Source organism: Hemitrygon akajei, chromosome 9 (assembly GCF_048418815.1).
Source record: "Hemitrygon akajei chromosome 9, sHemAka1.3, whole genome shotgun sequence".
In the NCBI taxonomy this organism is placed as follows: domain Eukaryota; kingdom Metazoa; phylum Chordata; class Chondrichthyes; order Myliobatiformes; family Dasyatidae; genus Hemitrygon; species Hemitrygon akajei.
Genome location: NC_133132.1, coordinates 47,752,225 through 47,779,400, shown reverse-complemented (window position 1 = coordinate 47,779,400; position 27,176 = coordinate 47,752,225). Strand labels below are relative to the sequence as shown.

The following is a 27,176-nucleotide window of genomic DNA, read 5'->3' as shown; positions in this document are numbered from 1 at the left end:
TACTCTACTTTCTGCCTACTACTGCACACGCCGCAGCCGCTCAGTCTACCTCATTAAGACCACCTTACCCTCGCCATGCTGACGCCCTCTTCAACCACACTGCCTTTTCCTTCTCGATCAGCTTCAAACAAAGAGAGAGGGATTTATTCTTCGGCCCATTTAAGATGTGTGTTATGGTCGTATTCAATCAGTTCCCACGTCTCATGCTGATGCAGGCAGGAGCGCTTTGCGCAAGCCAGCTTGTGCCCTTGCCACTTGCTGCCTGCCTGCCTGCCTGCCTGCCTGCCTGCCTGCCTGCCTGCCCTGCCTGCCGGCTTGCTTGGCTGGACGAGAGTGAGAGGCGGCAGTAGGAGAGTTGTGAAGCGCGGCTGTAAGGAGGAGTCAGTGAAGGATGCCAGTATGTAAGTGTAGTAGGCTGCTGAGGAAAAGCAGATACTTGTGCCCCAACAGCAGGAGCAGGGTGCCTGAGTTTCTGAGCTGTGTGGCCAACCGAGTGCGGAGACTGTACTGTGTGTGTGTGTGTGTGTGTGTGAGAGAGAGAGGGAGGGAGGGAGGGAGGGAGGGAGGGAGGGAGGGAGGGAGAGATAGAGAGAGAGAGAGAGAGAGAGAGAGAGAGAGAGAGAGAGAGAAAGTAAGGGCACCTCCTAGTGGGGACAGTTTCTGAGAGCAGCAAAAGCCTACGGCACCTGGTATTCCAGGCGGTTCTCCCATCCAAGTACTAACCAGGCCTGAGCCTGCTTAGCTTCCGAGATCAGACGAGATCGGGCGTTTTCAGGCTAGTATGGCCGTAGGCAGCAGCACACTGCTCCTCACACTACTTCACCCGCATGCTGCACTCTCAACTTCTCAGCCGCTTCTCCTCTCTTCTCTTCTCCACTTCTCTGACTTCGCCTCTTACCTTCCCTTTACAGCCCATTCACTCACACCCTACACCCCTCTTCCCTCCCCTTTTCACCTCTCCTCCTTCACCTGCCCTCCTCTCCTCACAATTCAACCACACCTGTCTTTTCCTTGCCCACCTGCACGCGAGACACGCCTTTGCAGACCTCCTGCATCTTCAAGGACGTTCTGTCGCTTGAACACGGATTCAGTGCGACCTCCGAAGTTGCACAGTTCATCGCCTCGTGGCAGAAGACTGGGAATGCTGGTTTCGTGGCCCTGCGTCTGTACGCGCTTCCATCTCATCGAAAGCTAGCAAATATTGAAAGGCCGACATAGGATGGATGCGGTGAGCGATCGGGTGTTTCCAATCGAGGTGCTCTCTAGCAGCAGAGGCCGCAGCCGGAACACATGTTGAGGAGTAGTTCGTTGAGCAGAGGCTGGTGCTGTGGGACCATTCATTGGACGCCAATGTCACTGGGTATGTGATTAGTGCTTGATCAGCAATGAGACAGTGGGATAATTCATCGGCCCAATTCTCATGGGCCTGATTCATTCAGTTCCCACGTCTCATGCTCCTGCAGACTGCGATAATGACGGCTGGGCTTCGGACTAGTGGCACCAAGTGCCTGCTTGTCTGCTTGAGCACTCTCTCAGCCCTGTCCTATATTGGACAGCCAGTGGCTGGGCGAAAGGATAGTGCAGGCAGAGGCAGAGGGCATGCTCAGACTGCCGCCCGGCTAAAGGAAAGGCGTGGCTTGGACAGTATGGGGATGGAACCCACGACCTTGGCGTTATTAGCACCACGCTCTGACCAACTGAGCTAACCGTCCTCACCTGGGTGGGTGCGTGTGCCCACTGCCAGTCCAAGGGTCTGCAGAGACACGGGCTGCTCAGTCCTCAGTCATCACAGCCTTTTGACAGCGGCTTGTGCCACACTGGGCCAGGCGGCTTGGCGGCAGCAAGCAACTGCGGCCATTGATGATGGCTGCTCAGATGGCAAAGGCTGAGCCCAAGCTGAGAATGGGCGCTTTGCGCAAGCCATCTTGTGCCCTTGCCACTTGCTGCCTGCCTGCCTGCCTGCCGGCTTGCTTGGCTGGACGAGAGTGAGAGGCGGCAGTAGGAGAGTTGTGAAGCGCGGCTGTAAGGAGGAGTCAGTGAAGGATGCCAGTATGTAAGTGTAGTAGGCTGCTGAGGGAAAAGCAGATTCTTGTGCCCTGACAGCAGGAGCAGGGTGCCTGAGTTTGTGAGCTGAGTGGCCAACGGAGTACGGAGATTGTACTGTATGTGTGTGAGTGTGAGAGAGAGTGAGCAAAAGAGAGAGCAGCTCCTAGTGGGGACAGTTGGTGAGAGCAGCAAAAGCCTACGGCACCTGGTATCCCAGGCGGTCTCCCATCCAAGTACTAACCAGGCCTGAGCCTGCTTAGCTTCCGAGATCAGACGGGATCGGGCGTTTTCAGGCTAGTATGGCCGTAGGCAGCAGAACACTGCTCCACACACTACTTCACCCGCATGCCTGCACTCTCAACTTCCCAACCGCTGCTCCTCTCTTCTCTTCTCCATTTCTCTGCCTTCGCCTCTTACCTTCCCTTTACAGCCCATTCACTCACACCCTACGCCCCTCTTCCCTCCCCTTTTCACCTCTCCTCCCTCACCTGCTCTCCTCTCCTCACAATTCACTCTGCTCCACCGCACTGCACTGCTTGCTGCTCACAATAGCCACCACCTCACCATCAGCCCTCTTACCCCTCGCGTCCCCTCTACCCCCACACACCTCTCTCACTGCTCAGGCCGCCACTGCATTCGCCCATCACTCTTCCCCTTTTTTCCCCTTTACTCTACTTTCTGCCTACTACTGCACACGCCGCAGCCGCTCCAGTCTACCTCATTAAGACCACCTTACCCTCGCCATGCTGACGCCCTCTTCAACCACACTGCCTTTTCCTTCTCGATCAGCTTCAAACAAAGAGAGAGGGATTATTCTTCGGCCCATTTAAGATGTGTGTTATGGTCGTATTCAATCAGTTCCCACGTCTCATGCTGATGCAGGCAGGAGCGCTTTGCGCAAGCCAGCTTCTGCCCTTGCCACTTGCTGCCTGCCTGCCTGCCTGCCTGCCGGCTTGCTTGGCTGGACGAGAGTGAGAGGCGGCAGTAGGAGAGTTGTGAAGCGCGGCTGTAAGGAGGAGTCAGTGAAGGATGCCAGTAGGTAAGTGTAGTAGGCTGCTGAGGAAAAGCAGATACTTGTGCCCCAACAGCAGGAGCAGGGTGCCTGAGTTTCTGAGCTGTGTGGCCAACCGAGTGCGGAGACTGTACTGTGTGTGTGTGTGTGTGTGTGAGAGAGAGAGAGAGAGAGGGAGAGGGAGGGAGGGAGGGAGGGAGGGAGGGAGAGAGAGAGAGAGAGAGAGAGAGAGAGAGAGAGAGAGAGAGAGAGAGAGAGAGAGAGAGAGAGAGAGAAAGTAAGGGCACCTCCTAGTGGGGACAGTTTCTGAGAGCAGCAAAAGCCTACGGCACCTGGTATTCCCAGGCGGTCTCCCATCCAAGTACTAACCAGGCCTGAGCCTGCTTAGCTTCCGAGATCAGACGAGATCGGGCGTTTTCAGGCTAGTATGGCCGTAGGCAGCAGCACACTGCTCCTCACACTACTTCACCCGCATGCCTGCACTCTCAACTTCTCAGCCGCTTCTCCTCTCTTCTCTTCTCCACTTCTCTGACTTCGCCTCTTACCTTCCCTTTACAGCCCATTCACTCACACCCTACACCCCTCTTCCCTCCCCTTTTCACCTCTCCTCCTTCACCTGCCCTCCTCTCCTCACAATTCAACCACACTGTCTTTTCCTTGCCCACCTGCACGCGAGACACGCCTTTGCAGACCTCCTGCATCTTCAAGGACGTTCTGTCGCTTGAACACGGATTCAGTGCGACCTCCGAAGTTGCACAGTTCATCGCCTCGTGGCAGAAGACTGGGAATGCTGGTTTCGTGGCCCTGCGTCTGTACGAGCTTCCATCTCATCGAAAGCTAGCAAATATTGAAAGGCCGACATAGGATGGATGCGGTGAGCGATCGGGTGTTTCCAATCGAGGTGCTGTCTAGCAGCAGAGGCCGCAGCCGGAACACATGTTGAGGAGTAGTTCGTTGAGCAGAGGCTGGTGCTTGTGGGACCATTCATTGGACGCCAATGTCACTGGGTATGTGATTAGTGCTTGATCAGCAATGAGACAGTGGGATAATTCATCGGCCCAATTCTCATGGGCCTGATTCATTCAGTTCCCACGTCTCATGCTCCTGCAGACTGCGATAATGACGGCTGGCTTCGGACTAGTGGCACCAAGTGCCTGCTTGTCTGCTTGAGCACTCTCTCAGCCCTGTCCTATATTGGACAGCCAGTGGCTGGGCGAAAGGATAGTGCAGGCAGAGGCAGAGGCATGCTCAGACTGCGCCCGGCTAAAGGAAAGGCGTGGCTTGGACAGTATGGGGATCGAACCCACGACCTTGGCGTTATTAGCACCACGCTCTGACCAACTGAGCTAACCGTCCTCACCTGGGTGGGTGCGTGTGCCCACTGCCAGTCCAAGGGTCTGCAGAGACACGGGCTGCTCAGTCTCAGTCATCACAGCCTTTTGACAGCGGCTTGTGCCACACTGGGCCAGGCGGCTTGGCGGCAGCAAGCAACTGCGGCCATTGATGATGGCTGCTCAGATGGCAAAGGCTGAGCCCAAGCTGAGAATGGGCGCTTTGCGCAAGCCATCTTGTGCCCTTGCCACTTGCTGCCTGCCTGCCTGCCTGCCGGCTTGCTTGGCTGGACGAGAGTGAGAGGCGGCAGTAGGAGAGTTGTGAAGCGCGGCTGTAAGGAGGAGTCAGTGAAGGATGCCAGTATGTAAGTGTAGTAGGCTGCTGAGGAAAAGCAGATTCTTGTGCCCTGACAGCAGGAGCAGGGTGCCTGAGTTTGTGAGCTGAGTGGCCAACGGAGTACGGAGATTGTACTGTATGTGTGTGAGTGTGAGAGAGAGTGAGCAAAAGAGAGAGCAGCTCCTAGTGGGGACAGTTGGTGAGAGCAGCAAAAGCCTACGGCACCTGGTATTCCCAGGCGGTCTCCCATCCAAGTACTAACCAGGCCTGAGCCTGCTTAGCTTCCGAGATCAGACGGGATCGGGCGTTTTCAGGCTAGTATGGCCGTAGGCAGCAGAACACTGCTCCACACACTACTTCACCCGCATGCCTGCACTCTCAACTTCCCAACCGCTGCTCCTCTCTTCTCTTCTCCATTTCTCTGCCTTCGCCTCTTACCTTCCCTTTACAGCCCATTCACTCACACCCTACGCCCCTCTTCCCTCCCCTTTTCACCTCTCCTCCCTCACCTGCTCTCCTCTCCTCACAATTCACTCTGCTCCACCGCACTGCACTGCTTGCTGCTCACAATAGCCACCACCTCACCATCAGCCCTCTTACCCCTCGCGTCCCCTCTACCCCCACACACCTCTCTCACTGCTCAGGCCGCCACTGCATTCGCCCATCACTCTTCCCCTTTTTTCCCCTTTACTCTACTTTCTGCCTACTACTGCACACGCCGCAGCCGCTCCAGTCTACCTCATTAAGACCACCTTACCCTCGCCATGCTGACGCCCTCTTCAACCACACTGCCTTTTCCTTCTCGATCAGCTTCAAACAAAGAGAGAGGGATTATTCTTCGGCCCATTTAAGATGTGTGTTATGGTCGTATTCAATCAGTTCCCACGTCTCATGCTGATGCAGGCAGGAGCGCTTTGCGCAAGCCAGCTTGTGCCCTTGCCACTTGCTGCCTGCCTGCCTGCCTGCCTGCCTGCCTGCCTGCCTGCCGGCTTGCTTGGCTGGACGAGAGTGAGAGGCGGCAGTAGGAGAGTTGTGAAGCGCGGCTGTAAGGAGGAGTCAGTGAAGGATGCCAGTATGTAAGTGTAGTAGGCTGCTGAGGAAAAGCAGATACTTGTGCCCCAACAGCAGGAGCAGGGTGCCTGAGTTTCTGAGCTGTGTGGCCAACCGAGTGCGGAGACTGTACTGTGTGTGTGTGTGTGTGTGTGAGAGAGAGAGAGGGAGAGGGAGGGAGGGAGGGAGGGAGGGAGAGAGAGAGAGAGAGAGAGAGGAGAGAGAGAGAGAGAGAGAGAGAGAGAGGAGAGAGAGAGAGAGAGAGAGAGAGAGAGAGAAAGTAAGGGCACCTCCTAGTGGGGACAGTTTCTGAGAGCAGCAAAAGCCTACGGCACCTGGTATTCCCAGGCGGTCTCCCATCCAAGTACTAACCAGGCCTGAGCCTGCTTAGCTTCCGAGATCAGACGAGATCGGGCGTTTTCAGGCTAGTATGGCCGTAGGCAGCAGCACACTGCTCCTCACACTACTTCACCCGCATGCCTGCACTCTCAACTTCTCAGCCGCTTCTCCTCTCTTCTCTTCTCCACTTCTCTGACTTCGCCTCTTACCTTCCCTTTACAGCCCATTCACTCACACCCTACACCCCTCTTCCCTCCCCTTTTCACCTCTCCTCCTTCACCTGCCCTCCTCTCCTCACAATTCAACCACACTGTCTTTTCCTTGCCCACCTGCACGCGAGACACGCCTTTGCAGACCTCCTGCATCTTCAAGGACGTTCTGTCGCTTGAACACGGATTCAGTGCGACCTCCGAAGTTGCACAGTTCATCGCCTCGTGGCAGAAGACTGGGAATGCTGGTTTCGTGGCCCTGCGTCTGTACGAGCTTCCATCTCATCGAAAGCTAGCAAATATTGAAAGGCCGACATAGGATGGATGCGGTGAGCGATCGGGTGTTTCCAATCGAGGTGCTGTCTAGCAGCAGAGGCCGCAGCCGGAACACATGTTGAGGAGTAGTTCGTTGAGCAGAGGCTGGTGCTTGTGGGACCATTCATTGGACGCCAATGTCACTGGGTATGTGATTAGTGCTTGATCAGCAATGAGACAGTGGGATAATTCATCGGCCCAATTCTCATGGGCCTGATTCATTCAGTTCCCACGTCTCATGCTCCTGCAGACTGCGATAATGACGGCTGGCTTCGGACTAGTGGCACCAAGTGCCTGCTTGTCTGCTTGAGCACTCTCTCAGCCCTGTCCTATATTGGACAGCCAGTGGCTGGGCGAAAGGATAGTGCAGGCAGAGGCAGAGGCATGCTCAGACTGCCGCCCGGCTAAAGGAAAGGCGTGGCTTGGACAGTATGGGGATCGAACCCACGACCTTGGCGTTATTAGCACCACGCTCTGACCAACTGAGCTAACCGTCCTCACCTGGGTGGGTGCGTGTGCCCACTGCCAGTCCAAGGGTCTGCAGAGACACGGGCTGCTCAGTCTCAGTCATCACAGCCTTTTGACAGCGGCTTGTGCCACACTGGGCCAGGCGGCTTGGCGGCAGCAAGCAACTGCGGCCATTGATGATGGCTGCTCAGATGGCAAAGGCTGAGCCCAAGCTGAGAATGGGCGCTTTGCGCAAGCCATCTTGTGCCCTTGCCACTTGCTGCCTGCCTGCCTGCCTGCCGGCTTGCTTGGCTGGACGAGAGTGAGAGGCGGCAGTAGGAGAGTTGTGAAGCGCGGCTGTAAGGAGGAGTCAGTGAAGGATGCCAGTATGTAAGTGTAGTAGGCTGCTGAGGAAAAGCAGATTCTTGTGCCCTGACAGCAGGAGCAGGGTGCCTGAGTTTGTGAGCTGAGTGGCCAACGGAGTACGGAGATTGTACTGTATGTGTGTGAGTGTGAGAGAGAGTGAGCAAAAGAGAGAGCAGCTCCTAGTGGGGACAGTTGGTGAGAGCAGCAAAAGCCTACGGCACCTGGTATTCCCAGGCGGTCTCCCATCCAAGTACTAACCAGGCCTGAGCCTGCTTAGCTTCCGAGATCAGACGGGATCGGGCGTTTTCAGGCTAGTATGGCCGTAGGCAGCAGAACACTGCTCCACACACTACTTCACCCGCATGCCTGCACTCTCAACTTCCCAACCGCTGCTCCTCTCTTCTCTTCTCCATTTCTCTGCCTTCGCCTCTTACCTTCCCTTTACAGCCCATTCACTCACACCCTACGCCCCTCTTCCCTCCCCTTTTCACCTCTCCTCCCTCACCTGCTCTCCTCTCCTCACAATTCACTCTGCTCCACCGCACTGCACTGCTTGCTGCTCACAATAGCCACCACCTCACCATCAGCCCTCTTACCCCTCGCGTCCCCTCTACCCCCACACACCTCTCTCACTGCTCAGGCCGCCACTGCATTCGCCCATCACTCTTCCCCTTTTTTCCCCTTTACTCTACTTTCTGCCTACTACTGCACACGCCGCAGCCGCTCCAGTCTACCTCATTAAGACCACCTTACCCTCGCCATGCTGACGCCCTCTTCAACCACACTGCCTTTTCCTTCTCGATCAGCTTCAAACAAAGAGAGAGGGATTATTCTTCGGCCCATTTAAGATGTGTGTTATGGTCGTATTCAATCAGTTCCCACGTCTCATGCTGATGCAGGCAGGAGCGCTTTGCGCAAGACAGCTTGTGCCCTTGCCACTTGCTGCCTGCCTGCCTGCCTGCCTGCCTGCCTTCCTGCCTTCCTGCCGGCTTGCTTGGCTGGACGAGAGTGAGAGGCGGCAGTAGGAGAGTTGTGAAGCGCGGCTGTAAGGAGGAGTCAGTGAAGGATGCCAGTATGTAAGTGTAGTAGGCTGCTGAGGAAAAGCAGATTCTTGTGCCCTGACAGCAGGAGCAGGGTGCCTGAGTTTGTGAGCTGAGTGGCCAACGGAGTACGGAGATTGTACTGTATGTGTGTGTGTGTGAGAGAGAGAGAGTGAGCAAAAGAGAGAGCAGCTCCTAGTGGGGACAGTTGGTGAGAGCAGCAAAAGCCTACGGCACCTGGTATTCCCAGGCGGTCTCCCATCCAAGTACTAACCAGGCCTGAGCCTGCTTAGCTTCCGAGATCAGACGGGATCGGGCGTTTTCAGGCTAGTATGGCCGTAGGCAGCAGAACACTGCTCCACACACTACTTCACCCGCATGCCTGCACTCTCAACTTCCCAACCGCTGCTCCTCTCTTCTCTTCTCCATTTCTCTGCCTTCGCCTCTTACCTTCCCTTTACAGCCCATTCACTCACACCCTACGCCCCTCTTCCCTCCCCTTTTCACCTCTCCTCCCTCACCTGCCCTCCTCTCCTCACAATTCACTCTGCTCCACCGCACTGCACTGCTTGCTGCTCACAATAGCCACCACCTCACCATCAGCCCTCTTACCCCTCGCGTCCCCTCTACCCCCACACACCTCTCTCACTGCCCAGGCCGCCACTGCATTCGCCCATCACTCTTCCCCTTTTTTTCCCCTTTACTCTACTTTCTGCCTACTACGGCACACGCCGCAGCCGCTCCAGTCTACCTCATTAAGACCACCTTACCCTCGCCATGCTGACGCCCTCTTCAACCACACTGCCTTTTCCTTCTCGATCAGCTTCAAACAAAGAGAGAGGGATTATTCTTCGGCCCATTTAAGATGTGTGTTATGGTCGTATTCAATCAGTTCCCACGTCTCATGCTGATGCAGGCAGGAGCGCTTTGCGCAAGACAGCTTCTGCCCTTGCCACTTGCTGCCTGCCTGCCTGCCTGCCTGCCTGCCGGCTTGCTTGGCTGGACGAGAGTGAGAGGCGGCAGTAGGAGAGTTGCGAAGCGCGGCTGTAAGGAGGAGTCAGTGAAGGATGCCAGTATGTAAGTGTAGTAGGCTGCTGAGGAAAAGCAGATACTTGTGCCCCAACAGCAGGAGCAGGGTGCCTGAGTTTCTGAGCTGTGTGGCCAACCGAGTGCGGAGACTGTACTGTGTGTGTGTGTGTGTGTGTGAGAGAGAGAGAGAGAGAGGGAGGAGGGAGGGAGGGAGGGAGGGAGGGAGGGAGAGAGAGAGAGAGAGAGAGAGAGAGAGAGAGAGAGAGAGAGAGAGAGAGAGAGAGAGAGAGAGAAAGTAAGGGCACCTCCTAGTGGGGACAGTTTCTGAGAGCAGCAAAAGCCTACGGCACCTGGTATTCCCAGGCGGTCTCCCATCCAAGTACTAACCAGGCCTGAGCCTGCTTAGCTTCCGAGATCAGACGAGATCGGGCGTTTTCAGGCTAGTATGGCCGTAGGCAGCAGCACACTGCTCCTCACACTACTTCACCCGCATGCCTGCACTCTCAACTTCTCAGCCGCTTCTCCTCTCTTCTCTTCTCCACTTCTCTGACTTCGCCTCTTACCTTCCCTTTACAGCCCATTCACTCACACCCTACACCCCTCTTCCCTCCCCTTTTCACCTCTCCTCCTTCACCTGCCCTCCTCTCCTCACAATTCAACCACACTGTCTTTTCCTTGCCCACCTGCACGCGAGACACGCCTTTGCAGACCTCCTGCATCTTCAAGGACGTTCTGTCGCTTGAACACGGATTCAGTGCGACCTCCGAAGTTGCACAGTTCATCGCCTCGTGGCAGAAGACTGGGAATGCTGGTTTCGTGGCCCTGCGTCTGTACGAGCTTCCATCTCATCGAAAGCTAGCAAATATTGAAAGGCCGACATAGGATGGATGCGGTGAGCGATCGGGTGTTTCCAATCGAGGTGCTGTCTAGCAGCAGAGGCCGCAGCCGGAACACATGTTGAGGAGTAGTTCGTTGAGCAGAGGCTGGTGCTTGTGGGACCATTCATTGGACGCCAATGTCACTGGGTATGTGATTAGTGCTTGATCAGCAATGAGACAGTGGGATAATTCATCGGCCCAATTCTCATGGGCCTGATTCATTCAGTTCCCACGTCTCATGCTCCTGCAGACTGCGATAATGACGGCTGGCTTCGGACTAGTGGCACCAAGTGCCTGCTTGTCTGCTTGAGCACTCTCTCAGCCCTGTCCTATATTGGACAGCCAGTGGCTGGGCGAAAGGATAGTGCAGGCAGAGGCAGAGGCATGCTCAGACTGCCGCCCGGCTAAAGGAAAGGCGTGGCTTGGACAGTATGGGGATCGAACCCACGACCTTGGCGTTATTAGCACCACGCTCTGACCAACTGAGCTAACCGTCCTCACCTGGGTGGGTGCGTGTGCCCACTGCCAGTCCAAGGGTCTGCAGAGACACGGGCTGCTCAGTCTCAGTCATCACAGCCTTTTGACAGCGGCTTGTGCCACACTGGGCCAGGCGGCTTGGCGGCAGCAAGCAACTGCGGCCATTGATGATGGCTGCTCAGATGGCAAAGGCTGAGCCCAAGCTGAGAATGGGCGCTTTGCGCAAGCCATCTTGTGCCCTTGCCACTTGCTGCCTGCCTGCCTGCCTGCCGGCTTGCTTGGCTGGACGAGAGTGAGAGGCGGCAGTAGGAGAGTTGTGAAGCGCGGCTGTAAGGAGGAGTCAGTGAAGGATGCCAGTATGTAAGTGTAGTAGGCTGCTGAGGAAAAGCAGATTCTTGTGCCCTGACAGCAGGAGCAGGGTGCCTGAGTTTGTGAGCTGAGTGGCCAACGGAGTACGGAGATTGTACTGTATGTGTGTGAGTGTGAGAGAGAGTGAGCAAAAGAGAGAGCAGCTCCTAGTGGGGACAGTTGGTGAGAGCAGCAAAAGCCTACGGCACCTGGTATTCCCAGGCGGTCTCCCATCCAAGTACTAACCAGGCCTGAGCCTGCTTAGCTTCCGAGATCAGACGGGATCGGGCGTTTTCAGGCTAGTATGGCCGTAGGCAGCAGAACACTGCTCCACACACTACTTCACCCGCATGCCTGCACTCTCAACTTCCCAACCGCTGCTCCTCTCTTCTCTTCTCCATTTCTCTGCCTTCGCCTCTTACCTTCCCTTTACAGCCCATTCACTCACACCCTACGCCCCTCTTCCCTCCCCTTTTCACCTCTCCTCCCTCACCTGCTCTCCTCTCCTCACAATTCACTCTGCTCCACCGCACTGCACTGCTTGCTGCTCACAATAGCCACCACCTCACCATCAGCCCTCTTACCCCTCGCGTCCCCTCTACCCCCACACACCTCTCTCACTGCTCAGGCCGCCACTGCATTCGCCCATCACTCTTCCCCTTTTTTCCCCTTTACTCTACTTTCTGCCTACTACTGCACACGCCGCAGCCGCTCCAGTCTACCTCATTAAGACCACCTTACCCTCGCCATGCTGACGCCCTCTTCAACCACACTGCCTTTTCCTTCTCGATCAGCTTCAAACAAAGAGAGAGGGATTATTCTTCGGCCCATTTAAGATGTGTGTTATGGTCGTATTCAATCAGTTCCCACGTCTCATGCTGATGCAGGCAGGAGCGCTTTGCGCAAGCCAGCTTGTGCCCTTGCCACTTGCTGCCTGCCTGCCTGCCTGCCTGCCTGCCTGCCTGCCTGCCTGCCTGCCGGCTTGCTTGGCTGGACGAGAGTGAGAGGCGGCAGTAGGAGAGTTGTGAAGCGCGGCTGTAAGGAGGAGTCAGTGAAGGATGCCAGTATGTAAGTGTAGTAGGCTGCTGAGGAAAAGCAGATACTTGTGCCCCAACAGCAGGAGCAGGGTGCCTGAGTTTCTGAGCTGTGTGGCCAACCGAGTGCGGAGACTGTACTGTGTGTGTGTGTGTGAGAGAGAGAGAGAGAGGGAGGGAGGGAGGGAGGGAGGGAGGGAGAGAGAGAGAGAGAGAGAGAGAGAGAGAGAGAGAGAGAGAGAAAGTAAGGGCACCTCCTAGTGGGGACAGTTTCTGAGAGCAGCAAAAGCCTACGGCACCTGGTATTCCCAGGCGGTCTCCCATCCAAGTACTAACCAGGCCTGAGCCTGCTTAGCTTCCGAGATCAGACGAGATCGGGCGTTTTCAGGCTAGTATGGCCGTAGGCAGCAGCACACTGCTCCTCACACTACTTCACCCGCATGCCTGCACTCTCAACTTCTCAGCCGCTTCTCCTCTCTTCTCTTCTCCACTTCTCTGACTTCGCCTCTTACCTTCCCTTTACAGCCCATTCACTCACACCCTACACCCCTCTTCCCTCCCCTTTTCACCTCTCCTCCTTCACCTGCCCTCCTCTCCTCACAATTCAACCACACTGTCTTTTCCTTGCCCACCTGCACGCGAGACACGCCTTTGCAGACCTCCTGCATCTTCAAGGACGTTCTGTCGCTTGAACACGGATTCAGTGCGACCTCCGAAGTTGCACAGTTCATCGCCTCGTGGCAGAAGACTGGGAATGCTGGTTTCGTGGCCCTGCGTCTGTACGAGCTTCCATCTCATCGAAAGCTAGCAAATATTGAAAGGCCGACATAGGATGGATGCGGTGAGCGATCGGGTGTTTCCAATCGAGGTGCTGTCTAGCAGCAGAGGCCGCAGCCGGAACACATGTTGAGGAGTAGTTCGTTGAGCAGAGGCTGGTGCTTGTGGGACCATTCATTGGACGCCAATGTCACTGGGTATGTGATTAGTGCTTGATCAGCAATGAGACAGTGGGATAATTCATCGGCCCAATTCTCATGGGCCTGATTCATTCAGTTCCCACGTCTCATGCTCCTGCAGACTGCGATAATGACGGCTGGCTTCGGACTAGTGGCACCAAGTGCCTGCTTGTCTGCTTGAGCACTCTCTCAGCCCTGTCCTATATTGGACAGCCAGTGGCTGGGCGAAAGGATAGTGCAGGCAGAGGCAGAGGCATGCTCAGACTGCCGCCCGGCTGAAGGAAAGGCGTGGCTTGGACAGTATGGGGATCGAACCCACGACCTTGGCGTTATTAGCACCACGCCTCTGACCAACTGAGCTAACCGTCCTCACCTGGGTGGGTGCGTGTGCCCACTGCCAGTCCAAGGGTCTGCAGAGACACGGGCTGCTCAGTCTCAGTCATCACAGCCTTTTGACAGCGGCTTGTGCCACACTGGGCCAGGCGGCTTGGCGGCAGCAAGCAACTGCGGCCATTGATGATGGCTGCTCAGATGGCAAAGGCTGAGCCCAAGCTGAGAATGGGCGCTTTGCGCAAGCCATCTTGTGCCCTTGCCACTTGCTGCCTGCCTGCCTGCCTGCCTGCCTGCCTGCCGGCTTGCTTGGCTGGACGAGAGTGAGAGGCGGCAGTAGGAGAGTTGTGAAGCGCGGCTGTAAGTAGGAGTCAGTGAAGGATGACAGTATGTAAGTGTAGTAGGCTGCTGAGGAAAAGCAGATTCTTGTGCCCTGACAGCAGGAGCAGGGTGCCTGAGTTTGTGAGCTGAGTGGCCAACGGAGTACGGAGATTGTACTGTATGTGTGTGAGTGTGAGAGAGAGTGAGCAAAAGAGAGAGCAGCTCCTAGTGGGGACAGTTGGTGAGAGCAGCAAAAGCCTACGGCACCTGGTATTCCCAGGCGGTCTCCCATCCAAGTACTAACCAGGCCTGAGCCTGCTTAGCTTCCGAGATCAGACGGGATCGGGCGTTTTCAGGCTAGTATGGCCGTAGGCAGCAGAACACTGCTCCACACACTACTTCACCCGCATGCCTGCACTCTCAACTTCCCAACCGCTGCTCCTCTCTTCTCTTCTCCATTTCTCTGCCTTCGCCTCTTACCTTCCCTTTACAGCCCATTCACTCACACCCTACGCCCCTCTTCCCTCCCCTTTTCACCTCTCCTCCCTCACCTGCTCTCCTCTCCTCACAATTCACTCTGCTCCACCGCACTGCACTGCTTGCTGCTCACAATAGCCACCACCTCACCATCAGCCCTCTTACCCCTCGCGTCCCCTCTACCCCCACACACCTCTCTCACTGCTCAGGCCGCCACTGCATTCGCCCATCACTCTTCCCCTTTTTTCCCCTTTACTCTACTTTCTGCCTACTACTGCACACGCCGCAGCCGCTCCAGTCTACCTCATTAAGACCACCTTACCCTCGCCATGCTGACGCCCTCTTCAACCACACTGCCTTTTCCTTCTCGATCAGCTTCAAACAAAGAGAGAGGGATTATTCTTCGGCCCATTTAAGATGTGTGTTATGGTCGTATTCAATCAGTTCCCACGTCTCATGCTGATGCAGGCAGGAGCGCTTTGCGCAAGCCAGCTTGTGCCCTTGCCACTTGCTGCCTGCCTGCCTGCCTGCCTGCCTGCCTGCCTGCCTGCCGGCTTGCTTGGCTGGACGAGAGTGAGAGGCGGCAGTAGGAGAGTTGTGAAGCGCGGCTGTAAGGAGGAGTCAGTGAAGGATGCCAGTATGTAAGTGTAGTAGGCTGCTGAGGAAAAGCAGATACTTGTGCCCCAACAGCAGGAGCAGGGTGCCTGAGTTTCTGAGCTGTGTGGCCAACCGAGTGCGGAGACTGTACTGTGTGTGTGTGTGTGTGTGTGAGAGAGAGAGAGAGAGAGAGGGAGAGGGAGGGAGGGAGGGAGGGAGGGAGGGAGGGAGAGAGAGAGAGAGAGAGAGAGAGAGAGAGAGAGAGAGAGAGAGAGAGAGAGAGAGAGAGAGAGAGAGAGAGAGAGAGAGAGAGAAAGTAAGGGCACCTCCTAGTGGGGACAGTTTCTGAGAGCAGCAAAAGCCTACGGCACCTGGTATTCCCAGGCGGTCTCCCATCCAAGTACTAACCAGGCCTGAGCCTGCTTAGCTTCCGAGATCAGACGAGATCGGGCGTTTTCAGGCTAGTATGGCCGTAGGCAGCAGCACACTGCTCCTCACACTACTTCACCCGCATGCCTGCACTCTCAACTTCTCAGCCGCTTCTCCTCTCTTCTCTTCTCCACTTCTCTGACTTCGCCTCTTACCTTCCCTTTACAGCCCATTCACTCACACCCTACACCCCTCTTCCCTCCCCCTTTCACCTCTCCTCCTTCACCTGCCCTCCTCTCCTCACAATTCAACCACACTGTCTTTTTCCTTGCCCACCTGCACGCGAGACACGCCTTTGCAGACCTCCTGCATCTTCAAGGACGTTCTGTCGCTTGAACACGGATTCAGTGCGACCTCCGAAGTTGCACAGTTCATCGCCTCGTGGCAGAAGACTGGGAATGCTGGTTTCGTGGCCCTGCGTCTGTACGAGCTTCCATCTCATCGAAAGCTAGCAAATATTGAAAGGCCGACATAGGATGGATGCGGTGAGCGATCGGGTGTTTCCAATCGAGGTGCAGTCTAGCAGCAGAGGCCGCAGCCGGAACACATGTTGAGGAGTAGTTCGTTGAGCAGAGGCTGGTGCTTGTGGGACCATTCATTGGACGCCAATGTCACTGGGTATGTGATTAGTGCTTGATCAGCAATGAGACAGTGGGATAATTCATCGGCCCAATTCTCATGGGCCTGATTCATTCAGTTCCCACGTCCTCATGCTCCTGCAGACTGCGATAATGACGGCTGGCTTCGGACTAGTGGCACCAAGTGCCTGCTTGTCTGCTTGAGCACTCTCTCAGCCCTGTCCTATATTGGACAGCAGTGGCTGGGCGAAAGGATAGTGCAGGCAGAGGCAGAGGCATGCTCAGACTGCCGCCCGGCTGAAGGAAAGGCGTGGCTTGGACAGTATGGGGATCGAACCCACGACCTTGGCGTTATTAGCACCACGCTCTGACCAACTGAGCTAACCGTCCTCACCTGGGTGGGGTGCGTGTGCCCACTGCCAGTCCAAGGGTCTGCAGAGACACGGGCTGCTCAGTCTCAGTTCATCACAGCCTTTTGACCAGCGGCTTGTGCCACACTGGGCCAGGCGGCTTGGCGGCAGCAAGCAACTGCGGCCATTGATGATGGCTGCATCAGATGGCAAAGGCTGAGCCCAAGCTGAGAATGGGCGCTTTGCGCAAGCCATCTTGTGCCCTTGCCACTTGCTGCCTGCCTGCCTGCCTGCCTGCCTGCCTGCCGGCTTGCTTGGCTGGACGAGAGTGAGAGGCGGCAGTAGAGAGTTGTGAAGCGGCGGCTGTAAGGAGGAGTCAGTGAAGGATGCCAGTATGTAAGTGTAGTAGGCTGCTGAGGAAAAGCAGATTCTTGTGCCCTGACAGCAGGAGCAGGGTGCCTGAGTTTGTGAGCTGAGTGGCCAACGGAGTACGGAGATTGTACTGTATGTGTGTGAGTGTGAGAGAGAGTGAGCAAAAGAGAGAGCAGCTCCTAGTGGGGGACAGTTGGTGAGAGCAGCAAAAGCCTACGGCACCTGGTATTCCCAGGCGGTCTCCATCCAAGTACTAACCAGGCCTGAGCCTGCTTAGCTTCCGAGATCAGACGGGATCGGGCGTTTTCAGGCTAGTATGGCCGTAGGCAGCAGAACACTGCTCCACACACTACTTCACCCGCATGCCTGCACTCTCAACTTCCCAACCGCTGCTCCTCTCTTCTCTTCTCCATTTCTCTGCCTTCGCCTCTTACCTTCCTTTACAGCCCATTCACTCACACCCTACGCCCCTCTCCCTCCCCTTTTCACCTCTCCTCCCTCACCTGCTCTCCTCTCCTCACAATTCACTCTGCTCCACCGCACTGCACTGCTTGCTGCTCACCAATAGCCACCACCTCACCATCAGCCCTCTTACCCCTCGCGTCCCCTCTACCCCCACACACCTCTCTCACTGCTCAGGCCGCCACTGCATTCGCCCATCACTCTTCCCTTTTTTCCCCTTTACTCTACTTTCTGCCTACTACTGCACACGCCGCAGCCGCTCCAGTCTACCTCATTAAGACCACCTTACCCTCGCCATGCTGACGCCCTCTTCAACCACACTGCCTTTTCCTTCTCGATCAGCTTCAAACAAAGAGAGAGGGATTATTCTTCGGCCCATTTAGATGTGTGTTATGGTCGTATTCAATCAGTTCCCACGTCTCATGCTGATGCAGGCAGGAGCGCTTTGCGCAAGCCAGCTTGTGCCCTTGCCACTTGCTGCCTGCCTGCCTGCCTGCCTGCCTGCCTGCCTGCCGGCTTGCTTGGCTGGACGAGAGTGAGAGGCGGCAGTAGGAGAGTTGTGAAGCGCGGCTGTAAGGAGGAGTCAGTGAAGGATGCCAGTATGTAAGTGTAGTAGGCTGCTGAGGAAAAGCAGATACTTGTGCCCCAACAGCAGGAGCAGGGGTGCCTGAGTTTCTGAGCTGTGTGGCCAACCGAGTGCGGAGACTGTACTGTGTGTGTGTGTGTGTGTGTGTGAGAGAGAGAGGGAGGGAGGGAGGGAGGGAGGGAGAGATAGAGAGAGGAGAGAGAGAGAGAGAGAGAGAGAGAGAGAGAGAGAGAGATGAGGAGAGAGAGAGAGAGAGAGAGAGAGAGAGAGAGAGAGAGAGAGAAAGTAAGGGCACCTCCTAGTGGGGGACAGTTTCTGAGAGCAGCAAAAGCCTACGGCACCTGGTATTCCCAGGCGGTCTCCCATCCAAGTACTAACCAGGCCTGAGCCTGCTTAGCTTCCGAGATCAGACGAGATCGGGCGTTTTCAGGCTAGTATGGCCGTAGGCAGCAGCACACTGCTCCTCACACTACTTCACCCGCCATGCCTGCACTCTCAACTTCTCAGCCGCTTCTCCTCTCTTCTCTTCTCCACTTCTCTGACTTCGCCTCTTACCTTCCCTTTACAGCCCATTCACTCACACCCTACACCCCTCTTCCCTCCCCTTTTCACCTCTCCTCCTTCACCTGCCCTCCTCTCCTCACAATTCAACCACACTGTCTTTTCCTTGCCCACCTGCACGCGAGACACGCCTTTGCAGACCTCCTGCATCTTCAAGGACGTTCTGTCGCTTGAACACGGATTCAGTGCGACCTCCGAAGTTGCACAGTTCATCGCCTCGTGGCAGAAGACTGGGAATGCTGGTTTCGTGGCCCTGCGTCTGTACGAGCTTCCATCTCATCGAAAAGCTAGCAAATATTGAAAGGCCGACATAGGATGGATGCGGTGAGCGATCGGGTGTTTCCAATCGAGGTGCTGTCTAGCAGCAGAGGCCGCAGCCGGAACACATGTTGAGGAGTAGTTCGTTGAGCAGAGGCTGGTGCTTGTGGGACCATTCATTGGACGCCAATGTCACTGGGTATGTGATTAGTGCTTGATCAGCAATGAGACAGTGGGATAATTCATCGGCCCAATTCTCATGGGCCTGATTCATTCAGTTCCCACGTCTCATGCTCCTGCAGACTGCGATAATGACGGCTGGCTTCGGACTAGTGGCACCAAGTGCCTGCTTGTCTGCTTGAGCACTCTCTCAGCCCTGTCCTATATTGGACAGCCAGTGGCTGGGCGAAAGGATAGTGCAGGCAGAGGCAGAGGCATGCTCAGACTGCCGCCCGGCTAAAGGAAAGGCGTGGCTTGGACAGTATGGGGATGGAACCCACGACCTTGGCGTTATTAGCACCACGCTCTGACCAACTGAGCTAACCGTCCTCACCTGGGTGGGGTGCGTGTGCCCACTGCCAGTCCAAGGGTCTGCAGAGACACGGGCTGCTCAGTCTCAGTCATCACAGCCTTTTGACAGCGGCTTGTGCCACACTGGGCCAGGCGGCTTGGCGGCAGCAAGCAACTGCGGCCATTGATGATGGCTGCTCAGATGGCAAAGGCTGAGCCCAAGCTGAGAATGGGCGCTTTGCGCAAGCCATCTTGTGCCCTTGCCACTTGCTGCCTGCCTGCCTGCCTGCCGGCTTGCTTGGCTGGGACGAGAGTGAGAGGCGGCAGTAGGAGAGTTGTGAAGCGCGGCTGTAAGGAGGAGTCAGTGAAGGATGCCAGTATGTAAGTGTAGTAGGCTGCTGAGGAAAAGCAGATTCTTGTGCCCTGACAGCAGGAGCAGGGTGCCTGAGTTTGTGAGCTGAGTGGCCAACGGAGTACGGAGATTGTACTGTATGTGTGTGAGTGTGAGAGAGAGTGAGCAAAAGAGAGAGCAGCTCCTAGTGGGGACAGTTGTGAGAGCAGCAAAAGCCTACGGCACCTGGTATTCCCAGGCGGTCTCCCATCCAAGTACTAACCAGGCCTGAGCCTGCTTAGCTTCCGAGATCAGACGGGATCGGGCGTTTTTCAGGCTAGTATGGCCGTAGGCAGCAGAACACTGCTCCACACACTACTTCACCCGCATGCCTGCACTCTCAACTTCCCAACCGCTGCTCCTCTCTTCTCTTCTCCATTTCTCTGCCTTCGCCTCTTACCTTCCCTTTACAGCCCATTCACTCACACCCTACGCCCCTCTTCCCTCCCCTTTTTCACCTCTCTCCCTCACCTGCTCTCCTCTCCTCACAATTCACTCTGCTCCACCGCACTGCACTGCTTGCTGCTCACAATAGCCACCACCTCACCATCAGCCCTCTTACCCCTCGCGTCCCCTCTACCCCACACACCTCTCTCACTGCTCAGGCCGCCACTGCATTCGCCCCATCACTCTTCCCTTTTTTCCCCTTTACTCTACTTTCTGCCTACTACTGCACACGCCGCAGCCGCTCCAGTCTACCTCATTAAGACCACCTTACCCTCGCCATGCTGACGCCCTCTTCAACCACACTGCCTTTTCCTTCTCGATCAGCTTCAAACAAAGAGAGAGGGATTATTCTTCGGCCCATTTAAGATGTGTGTTATGGTCGTATTCAATCAGTTCCCACGTCTCATGCTGATGCAGGCAGGAGCGCTTTGCGCAAGCCAGCTTGTGCCCTTGCCACTTGCTGCCTGCCTGCCTGCCTGCCTGCCTGCCTGCCTGCCTGCCTGCCTGCCGGCTTGCTTGGCTGGACGAGAGTGAGAGGCGGCAGTAGGAGAGTTGTGAAGCGCGGCTGTAAGGAGGAGTCAGTGAAGGATGCCAGTATGTAAGTGTAGTAGGCTGCTGAGGAAAAGCAGATACTTGTGCCCCAACAGCAGGAGCAGGGTGCCTGAGTTTCTGAGCTGTGTGGGCCAACCGAGTGCGGAGACTGTACTGTGTGTGTGTGTGTGTGTGTGAGAGAGAGAGAGAGAGAGGGAGAGGGAGGGAGGGAGGGAGAGAGAGAGAGAGATGAGAGAGAGAGAGAGAGAGAGAGAGAGAGAGAGAGAGAGAGAGAGAGAGAGAAAGTAAGGGCACCTCCTAGTGGGGACAGTTTCTGAGAGCAGCAAAAGCCTACGGCACCTGGTATTCCCAGGCGGTCTCCCATCCAAGTACTAACCAGGCCTGAGCCTGCTTAGCTTCCGAGATCAGACGAGATCGGGCGTTTTCAGGCTAGTATGGCCGTAGGCAGCAGCACACTGCTCCTCACACTACTTCACCCGCATGCCTGCACTCTCAACTTCTCAGCCGCTTCTCCTCTCTTCTCTTCTCCACTTCTCTGACTTCGCCTCTTACCTTCCCTTTACAGCCCATTCACTCACACCCTACACCCCTCTTCCCTCCCCTTTTCACCTCTCCTCCTTCACCTGCCCTCCTCTCCTCACAATTCAACCACACTGTCTTTTCCTTGCCCACCTGCACGCGAGACACGCCTTTGCAGACCTCCTGCATCTTCAAGGACGTTCTGTCGCTTGAACACGGATTCAGTGCGACCTCCGAAGTTGCACAGTTCATCGCCTCGTGGCAGAAGACTGGGAATGCTGGTTTCGTGGCCCTGCGTCTGTACGAGCTTCCATCTCATCGAAAGCTAGCAAATATTGAAAGGCCGACATAGGATGGATGCGGTGAGCGATCGGGTGTTTCCAATCGAGGTGCTGTCTAGCAGCAGAGGCCGCAGCCGGAACACATGTTGAGGAGTAGTTCGTTGAGCAGAGGCTGGTGCTTGTGGGACCATTCATTGGACGCCAATGTCACTGGGTATGTGATTAGTGCTTGATCAGCAATGAGACAGTGGGATAATTCATCGGCCCAATTCTCATGGGCCTGATTCATTCAGTTCCCACGTCTCATGCTCCTGCAGACTGCGATAATGACGGCTGGCTTCGGACTAGTGGCACCAAGTGCCTGCTTGTCTGCTTGAGCACTCTCTCAGCCCTGTCCTATATTGGACAGCCAGTGGCTGGGCGAAAGGATAGTGCAGGCAGAGGCAGAGGCATGCTCAGACTGCCGCCCGGCTAAAGGAAAGGCGTGGCTTGGACAGTATGGGGATGGAACCCACGACCTTGGCGTTATAGCACCACGCTCTGACCAACTGAGCTAACCGTCCTCACCTGGGTGGGTGCGTGTGCCCACTGCCAGTCCAAGGGTCTGCAGAGACACGGGCTGCTCAGTCTCAGTCATCACAGCCTTTTGACAGCGGCTTGTGCCACACTGGGCCAGGCGGCTTGGCGGCAGCAAGCAACTGCGGCCATTGATGATGGCTGCTCAGATGGCAAAGGCTGAGCCCAAGCTGAGAATGGGCGCTTTGCGCAAGCCATCTTGTGCCCTTGCCACTTGCTGCCTGCCTGCCTGCCTGCCGCTTGCTTGGCTGGACGAGAGTGAGAGGCGGCAGTAGGAGAGTTGTGAAGCGCGGCTGTAAGGAGGAGTCAGTGAAGGATGCCAGTATGTAAGTGTAGTAGGCTGCTGAGGAAAAGCAGATTCTTGTGCCCTGTCAGCAGGAGCAGGGTGCCTGAGTTTGTGAGCTGAGTGGCCAACGGAGTACGGAGATTGTACTGTATGTGTGTGAGTGTGAGAGAGAGTGAGCAAAAGAGAGAGCAGCTCCTAGTGGGGACAGTTGGTGAGAGCAGCAAAAGCCTACGGCACCTGGTATTCCCAGGCGGTCTCCCATCCAAGTACTAACCAGGCCTGAGCCTGCTTAGCTTCCGAGATCAGACGGGATCGGGCGTTTTCAGGCTAGTATGGCCGTAGGCAGCAGAACACTGCTCCACACACTACTTCACCCGCATGCCTGCACTCTCAACTTCCCAACCGCTGCTCCTCTCTTCTCTTCTCCATTTCTCTGCCTTCGCCTCTTACCTTCCCTTTACAGCCCATTCACTCACACCCTACGCCCCTCTTCCCTCCCCTTTTCACCTCTCCTCCCTCACCTGCTCTCCTCTCCTCACAATTCACTCTGCTCCACCGCACTGCACTGCTTGCTGCTCACAATAGCCACCACCTCACCATCAGCCCTCTTACCCCTCGCGTCCCCTCTACCCCCACACACCTCTCTCACTGCTCAGGCCGCCACTGCATTCGCCCATCACTCTTCCCCTTTTTTCCCCTTTACTCTACTTTCTGCCTACTACTGCACACGCCGCAGCCGCTCCAGTCTACCTCATTAAGACCACCTTACCCTCGCCATGCTGACGCCCTCTTCAACCACACTGCCTTTTCCTTCTCGATCAGCTTCAAACAAAGAGAGAGGGATTATTCTTCGGCCCATTTAAGATGTGTGTTATGGTCGTATTCAATCAGTTCCCACGTCTCATGCTGATGCAGGCAGGAGCGCTTTGCGCAAGCCAGCTTGTGCCCTTGCCACTTGCTGCCTGCCTGCCTGCCTGCCTGCCTGCCTGCCTGCCTGCCGGCTTGCTTGGCTGGACGAGAGTGAGAGGCGGCAGTAGGAGAGTTGTGAAGCGCGGCTGTAAGGAGGAGTCAGTGAAGGATGCCAGTATGTAAGTGTAGTAGGCTGCTGAGGAAAAGCAGATACTTGTGCCCCAACAGCAGGAGCAGGGTGCCTGAGTTTCTGAGCTGTGTGGCCAACCGAGTGCGGAGACTGTACTGTGTGTGTGTGTGTGTGTGTGAGAGAGAGAGAGGGAGAGGGAGGGAGGGAGGGAGGGAGGGAGAGAGAGAGAGAGAGAGAGGAGAGAGAGAGAGAGAGAGAGAGAGAGGAGAGAGAGAGAGAGAGAGAGAGAGAGAGAGAGAGAAAGTAAGGGCACCTCCTAGTGGGGACAGTTTCTGAGAGCAGCAAAAGCCTACGGCACCTGGTATTCCCAGGCGGTCTCCCATCCAAGTACTAACCAGGCCTGAGCCTGCTTAGCTTCCGAGATCAGACGAGATCGGGCGTTTTCAGGCTAGTATGGCCGTAGGCAGCAGCACACTGCTCCTCACACTACTTCACCCGCATGCCTGCACTCTCAACTTCTCAGCCGCTTCTCCTCTCTTCTCTTCTCCACTTCTCTGACTTCGCCTCTTACCTTCCCTTTACAGCCCATTCACTCACACCCTACACCCCTCTTCCCTCCCCTTTTCACCTCTCCTCCTTCACCTGCCCTCCTCTCCTCACAATTCAACCACACTGTCTTTTCCTTGCCCACCTGCACGCGAGACACGCCTTTGCAGACCTCCTGCATCTTCAAGGACGTTCTGTCGCTTGAACACGGATTCAGTGCGACCTCCGAAGTTGCACAGTTCATCGCCTCGTGGCAGAAGACTGGGAATGCTGGTTTCGTGGCCCTGCGTCTGTACGAGCTTCCATCTCATCGAAAGCTAGCAAATATTGAAAGGCCGACATAGGATGGATGCGGTGAGCGATCGGGTGTTTCCAATCGAGGTGCTGTCTAGCAGCAGAGGCCGCAGCCGGAACACATGTTGAGGAGTAGTTCGTTGAGCAGAGGCTGGTGCTTGTGGGACCATTCATTGGACGCCAATGTCACTGGGTATGTGATTAGTGCTTGATCAGCAATGAGACAGTGGGATAATTCATCGGCCCAATTCTCATGGGCCTGATTCATTCAGTTCCCACGTCTCATGCTCCTGCAGACTGCGATAATGACGGCTGGCTTCGGACTAGTGGCACCAAGTGCCTGCTTGTCTGCTTGAGCACTCTCTCAGCCCTGTCCTATATTGGACAGCCAGTGGCTGGGCGAAAGGATAGTGCAGGCAGAGGCAGAGGCATGCTCAGACTGCCGCCCGGCTAAAGGAAAGGCGTGGCTTGGACAGTATGGGGATCGAACCCACGACCTTGGCGTTATTAGCACCACGCTCTGACCAACTGAGCTAACCGTCCTCACCTGGGTGGGTGCGTGTGCCCACTGCCAGTCCAAGGGTCTGCAGAGACACGGGCTGCTCAGTCTCAGTCATCACAGCCTTTTGACAGCGGCTTGTGCCACACTGGGCCAGGCGGCTTGGCGGCAGCAAGCAACTGCGGCCATTGATGATGGCTGCTCAGATGGCAAAGGCTGAGCCCAAGCTGAGAATGGGCGCTTTGCGCAAGCCATCTTGTGCCCTTGCCACTTGCTGCCTGCCTGCCTGCCTGCCGGCTTGCTTGGCTGGACGAGAGTGAGAGGCGGCAGTAGGAGAGTTGTGAAGCGCGGCTGTAAGGAGGAGTCAGTGAAGGATGCCAGTATGTAAGTGTAGTAGGCTGCTGAGGAAAAGCAGATTCTTGTGCCCTGACAGCAGGAGCAGGGTGCCTGAGTTTGTGAGCTGAGTGGCCAACGGAGTACGGAGATTGTACTGTATGTGTGTGAGTGTGAGAGAGAGTGAGCAAAAGAGAGAGCAGCTCCTAGTGGGGACAGTTGGTGAGAGCAGCAAAAGCCTACGGCACCTGGTATTCCCAGGCGGTCTCCCATCCAAGTACTAACCAGGCCTGAGCCTGCTTAGCTTCCGAGATCAGACGGGATCGGGCGTTTTCAGGCTAGTATGGCCGTAGGCAGCAGAACACTGCTCCACACACTACTTCACCCGCATGCCTGCACTCTCAACTTCCCAACCGCTGCTCCTCTCTTCTCTTCTCCATTTCTCTGCCTTCGCCTCTTACCTTCCCTTTACAGCCCATTCACTCACACCCTACGCCCCTCTTCCCTCCCCTTTTCACCTCTCCTCCCTCACCTGCTCTCCTCTCCTCACAATTCACTCTGCTCCACCGCACTGCACTGCTTGCTGCTCACAATAGCCACCACCTCACCATCAGCCCTCTTACCCCTCGCGTCCCCTCTACCCCCACACACCTCTCTCACTGCTCAGGCCGCCACTGCATTCGCCCATCACTCTTCCCCTTTTTTCCCCTTTACTCTACTTTCTGCCTACTACTGCACACGCCGCAGCCGCTCCAGTCTACCTCATTAAGACCACCTTACCCTCGCCATGCTGACGCCCTCTTCAACCACACTGCCTTTTCCTTCTCGATCAGCTTCAAACAAAGAGAGAGGGATTATTCTTCGGCCCATTTAAGATGTGTGTTATGGTCGTATTCAATCAGTTCCCACGTCTCATGCTGATGCAGGCAGGAGCGCTTTGCGCAAGACAGCTTGTGCCCTTGCCACTTGCTGCCTGCCTGCCTGCCTGCCTGCCTGCCTTCCTGCCTTCCTGCCGGCTTGCTTGGCTGGACGAGAGTGAGAGGCGGCAGTAGGAGAGTTGTGAAGCGCGGCTGTAAGGAGGAGTCAGTGAAGGATGCCAGTATGTAAGTGTAGTAGGCTGCTGAGGAAAAGCAGATTCTTGTGCCCTGACAGCAGGAGCAGGGTGCCTGAGTTTGTGAGCTGAGTGGCCAACGGAGTACGGAGATTGTACTGTATGTGTGTGTGTGTGAGAGAGAGAGAGTGAGCAAAAGAGAGAGCAGCTCCTAGTGGGGACAGTTGGTGAGAGCAGCAAAAGCCTACGGCACCTGGTATTCCCAGGCGGTCTCCCATCCAAGTACTAACCAGGCCTGAGCCTGCTTAGCTTCCGAGATCAGACGGGATCGGGCGTTTTCAGGCTAGTATGGCCGTAGGCAGCAGAACACTGCTCCACACACTACTTCACCCGCATGCCTGCACTCTCAACTTCCCAACCGCTGCTCCTCTCTTCTCTTCTCCATTTCTCTGCCTTCGCCTCTTACCTTCCCTTTACAGCCCATTCACTCACACCCTACGCCCCTCTTCCCTCCCCTTTTCACCTCTCCTCCCTCACCTGCCCTCCTCTCCTCACAATTCACTCTGCTCCACCGCACTGCACTGCTTGCTGCTCACAATAGCCACCACCTCACCATCAGCCCTCTTACCCCTCGCGTCCCCTCTACCCCCACACACCTCTCTCACTGCCCAGGCCGCCACTGCATTCGCCCATCACTCTTCCCCTTTTTTTCCCCTTTACTCTACTTTCTGCCTACTACGGCACACGCCGCAGCCGCTCCAGTCTACCTCATTAAGACCACCTTACCCTCGCCATGCTGACGCCCTCTTCAACCACACTGCCTTTTCCTTCTCGATCAGCTTCAAACAAAGAGAGAGGGATTATTCTTCGGCCCATTTAAGATGTGTGTTATGGTCGTATTCAATCAGTTCCCACGTCTCATGCTGATGCAGGCAGGAGCGCTTTGCGCAAGACAGCTTCTGCCCTTGCCACTTGCTGCCTGCCTGCCTGCCTGCCTGCCTGCCGGCTTGCTTGGCTGGACGAGAGTGAGAGGCGGCAGTAGGAGAGTTGCGAAGCGCGGCTGTAAGGAGGAGTCAGTGAAGGATGCCAGTATGTAAGTGTAGTAGGCTGCTGAGGAAAAGCAGATACTTGTGCCCCAACAGCAGGAGCAGGGTGCCTGAGTTTCTGAGCTGTGTGGCCAACCGAGTGCGGAGACTGTACTGTGTGTGTGTGTGTGTGTGTGAGAGAGAGAGAGAGAGAGGGAGAGGGAGGGAGGGAGGGAGGGAGGGAGGGAGAGAGAGAGAGAGAGAGAGAGAGAGAGAGAGAGAGAGAGAGAGA

General features: G+C 55.9%; 28 non-coding genes across 28 annotated transcripts; all 28 read right to left on the bottom strand.

The window, feature by feature from the left end:
• Positions 1 to 674: 674 nt before the first annotated feature.
• On the bottom strand, positions 675 to 793 carry LOC140733808 (5S ribosomal RNA). Its single transcript, XR_012100368.1, has one exon. It is a non-coding gene; the product is annotated as a 5S ribosomal RNA (ribosomal RNA).
• Positions 794 to 1,638: 845 nt separating this feature from the next.
• Positions 1,639 to 1,712, bottom strand: trnai-aau (transfer RNA isoleucine (anticodon AAU)). The gene has a single exon. It is a non-coding gene; the product is annotated as a tRNA-Ile (tRNA).
• Positions 1,713 to 2,239: 527 nt separating this feature from the next.
• Positions 2,240 to 2,357, bottom strand: LOC140733806 (5S ribosomal RNA). Its single transcript, XR_012100366.1, has one exon. It is a non-coding gene; the product is annotated as a 5S ribosomal RNA (ribosomal RNA).
• A 1,021-nt stretch (positions 2,358 to 3,378) lies between these two features.
• LOC140733891 (5S ribosomal RNA) lies at positions 3,379 to 3,497 on the bottom strand. Its single transcript, XR_012100444.1, has one exon. It is a non-coding gene; the product is annotated as a 5S ribosomal RNA (ribosomal RNA).
• An 843-nt stretch (positions 3,498 to 4,340) lies between these two features.
• On the bottom strand, positions 4,341 to 4,414 carry trnai-aau (transfer RNA isoleucine (anticodon AAU)). The gene has a single exon. It is a non-coding gene; the product is annotated as a tRNA-Ile (tRNA).
• Positions 4,415 to 4,939: 525 nt separating this feature from the next.
• Positions 4,940 to 5,058, bottom strand: LOC140733854 (5S ribosomal RNA). Its single transcript, XR_012100409.1, has one exon. It is a non-coding gene; the product is annotated as a 5S ribosomal RNA (ribosomal RNA).
• Positions 5,059 to 6,099: 1,041 nt separating this feature from the next.
• On the bottom strand, positions 6,100 to 6,218 carry LOC140733890 (5S ribosomal RNA). The gene has a single exon (XR_012100443.1). It is a non-coding gene; the product is annotated as a 5S ribosomal RNA (ribosomal RNA).
• An 844-nt stretch (positions 6,219 to 7,062) lies between these two features.
• On the bottom strand, positions 7,063 to 7,136 carry trnai-aau (transfer RNA isoleucine (anticodon AAU)). Its single transcript has one exon. It is a non-coding gene; the product is annotated as a tRNA-Ile (tRNA).
• Positions 7,137 to 7,661: 525 nt separating this feature from the next.
• On the bottom strand, positions 7,662 to 7,780 carry LOC140733852 (5S ribosomal RNA). Its single transcript, XR_012100407.1, has one exon. It is a non-coding gene; the product is annotated as a 5S ribosomal RNA (ribosomal RNA).
• A 937-nt stretch (positions 7,781 to 8,717) lies between these two features.
• Positions 8,718 to 8,836, bottom strand: LOC140733851 (5S ribosomal RNA). Its single transcript, XR_012100406.1, has one exon. It is a non-coding gene; the product is annotated as a 5S ribosomal RNA (ribosomal RNA).
• A 1,023-nt stretch (positions 8,837 to 9,859) lies between these two features.
• LOC140733888 (5S ribosomal RNA) lies at positions 9,860 to 9,978 on the bottom strand. Its single transcript, XR_012100442.1, has one exon. It is a non-coding gene; the product is annotated as a 5S ribosomal RNA (ribosomal RNA).
• An 844-nt stretch (positions 9,979 to 10,822) lies between these two features.
• Positions 10,823 to 10,896, bottom strand: trnai-aau (transfer RNA isoleucine (anticodon AAU)). Its single transcript has one exon. It is a non-coding gene; the product is annotated as a tRNA-Ile (tRNA).
• A 525-nt stretch (positions 10,897 to 11,421) lies between these two features.
• LOC140733850 (5S ribosomal RNA) lies at positions 11,422 to 11,540 on the bottom strand. The gene has a single exon (XR_012100405.1). It is a non-coding gene; the product is annotated as a 5S ribosomal RNA (ribosomal RNA).
• A 1,005-nt stretch (positions 11,541 to 12,545) lies between these two features.
• On the bottom strand, positions 12,546 to 12,664 carry LOC140733886 (5S ribosomal RNA). The gene has a single exon (XR_012100440.1). It is a non-coding gene; the product is annotated as a 5S ribosomal RNA (ribosomal RNA).
• Positions 12,665 to 13,508: 844 nt separating this feature from the next.
• On the bottom strand, positions 13,509 to 13,583 carry trnai-aau (transfer RNA isoleucine (anticodon AAU)). Its single transcript has one exon. It is a non-coding gene; the product is annotated as a tRNA-Ile (tRNA).
• A 537-nt stretch (positions 13,584 to 14,120) lies between these two features.
• Positions 14,121 to 14,239, bottom strand: LOC140733849 (5S ribosomal RNA). Its single transcript, XR_012100404.1, has one exon. It is a non-coding gene; the product is annotated as a 5S ribosomal RNA (ribosomal RNA).
• Positions 14,240 to 15,298: 1,059 nt separating this feature from the next.
• Positions 15,299 to 15,417, bottom strand: LOC140733885 (5S ribosomal RNA). The gene has a single exon (XR_012100439.1). It is a non-coding gene; the product is annotated as a 5S ribosomal RNA (ribosomal RNA).
• Positions 15,418 to 16,262: 845 nt separating this feature from the next.
• trnai-aau (transfer RNA isoleucine (anticodon AAU)) lies at positions 16,263 to 16,336 on the bottom strand. The gene has a single exon. It is a non-coding gene; the product is annotated as a tRNA-Ile (tRNA).
• Positions 16,337 to 16,878: 542 nt separating this feature from the next.
• On the bottom strand, positions 16,879 to 16,996 carry LOC140733807 (5S ribosomal RNA). The gene has a single exon (XR_012100367.1). It is a non-coding gene; the product is annotated as a 5S ribosomal RNA (ribosomal RNA).
• Positions 16,997 to 18,045: 1,049 nt separating this feature from the next.
• LOC140733884 (5S ribosomal RNA) lies at positions 18,046 to 18,164 on the bottom strand. Its single transcript, XR_012100438.1, has one exon. It is a non-coding gene; the product is annotated as a 5S ribosomal RNA (ribosomal RNA).
• An 846-nt stretch (positions 18,165 to 19,010) lies between these two features.
• On the bottom strand, positions 19,011 to 19,084 carry trnai-aau (transfer RNA isoleucine (anticodon AAU)). Its single transcript has one exon. It is a non-coding gene; the product is annotated as a tRNA-Ile (tRNA).
• Positions 19,085 to 19,610: 526 nt separating this feature from the next.
• On the bottom strand, positions 19,611 to 19,730 carry LOC140733805 (5S ribosomal RNA). The gene has a single exon (XR_012100365.1). It is a non-coding gene; the product is annotated as a 5S ribosomal RNA (ribosomal RNA).
• A 1,032-nt stretch (positions 19,731 to 20,762) lies between these two features.
• On the bottom strand, positions 20,763 to 20,881 carry LOC140733883 (5S ribosomal RNA). Its single transcript, XR_012100437.1, has one exon. It is a non-coding gene; the product is annotated as a 5S ribosomal RNA (ribosomal RNA).
• Positions 20,882 to 22,322: 1,441 nt separating this feature from the next.
• On the bottom strand, positions 22,323 to 22,441 carry LOC140733848 (5S ribosomal RNA). The gene has a single exon (XR_012100403.1). It is a non-coding gene; the product is annotated as a 5S ribosomal RNA (ribosomal RNA).
• Positions 22,442 to 23,482: 1,041 nt separating this feature from the next.
• LOC140733882 (5S ribosomal RNA) lies at positions 23,483 to 23,601 on the bottom strand. Its single transcript, XR_012100436.1, has one exon. It is a non-coding gene; the product is annotated as a 5S ribosomal RNA (ribosomal RNA).
• An 844-nt stretch (positions 23,602 to 24,445) lies between these two features.
• Positions 24,446 to 24,519, bottom strand: trnai-aau (transfer RNA isoleucine (anticodon AAU)). The gene has a single exon. It is a non-coding gene; the product is annotated as a tRNA-Ile (tRNA).
• Positions 24,520 to 25,044: 525 nt separating this feature from the next.
• Positions 25,045 to 25,163, bottom strand: LOC140733841 (5S ribosomal RNA). The gene has a single exon (XR_012100397.1). It is a non-coding gene; the product is annotated as a 5S ribosomal RNA (ribosomal RNA).
• Positions 25,164 to 26,100: 937 nt separating this feature from the next.
• LOC140733830 (5S ribosomal RNA) lies at positions 26,101 to 26,219 on the bottom strand. Its single transcript, XR_012100385.1, has one exon. It is a non-coding gene; the product is annotated as a 5S ribosomal RNA (ribosomal RNA).
• Positions 26,220 to 27,176: the final 957 nt, after the last annotated feature.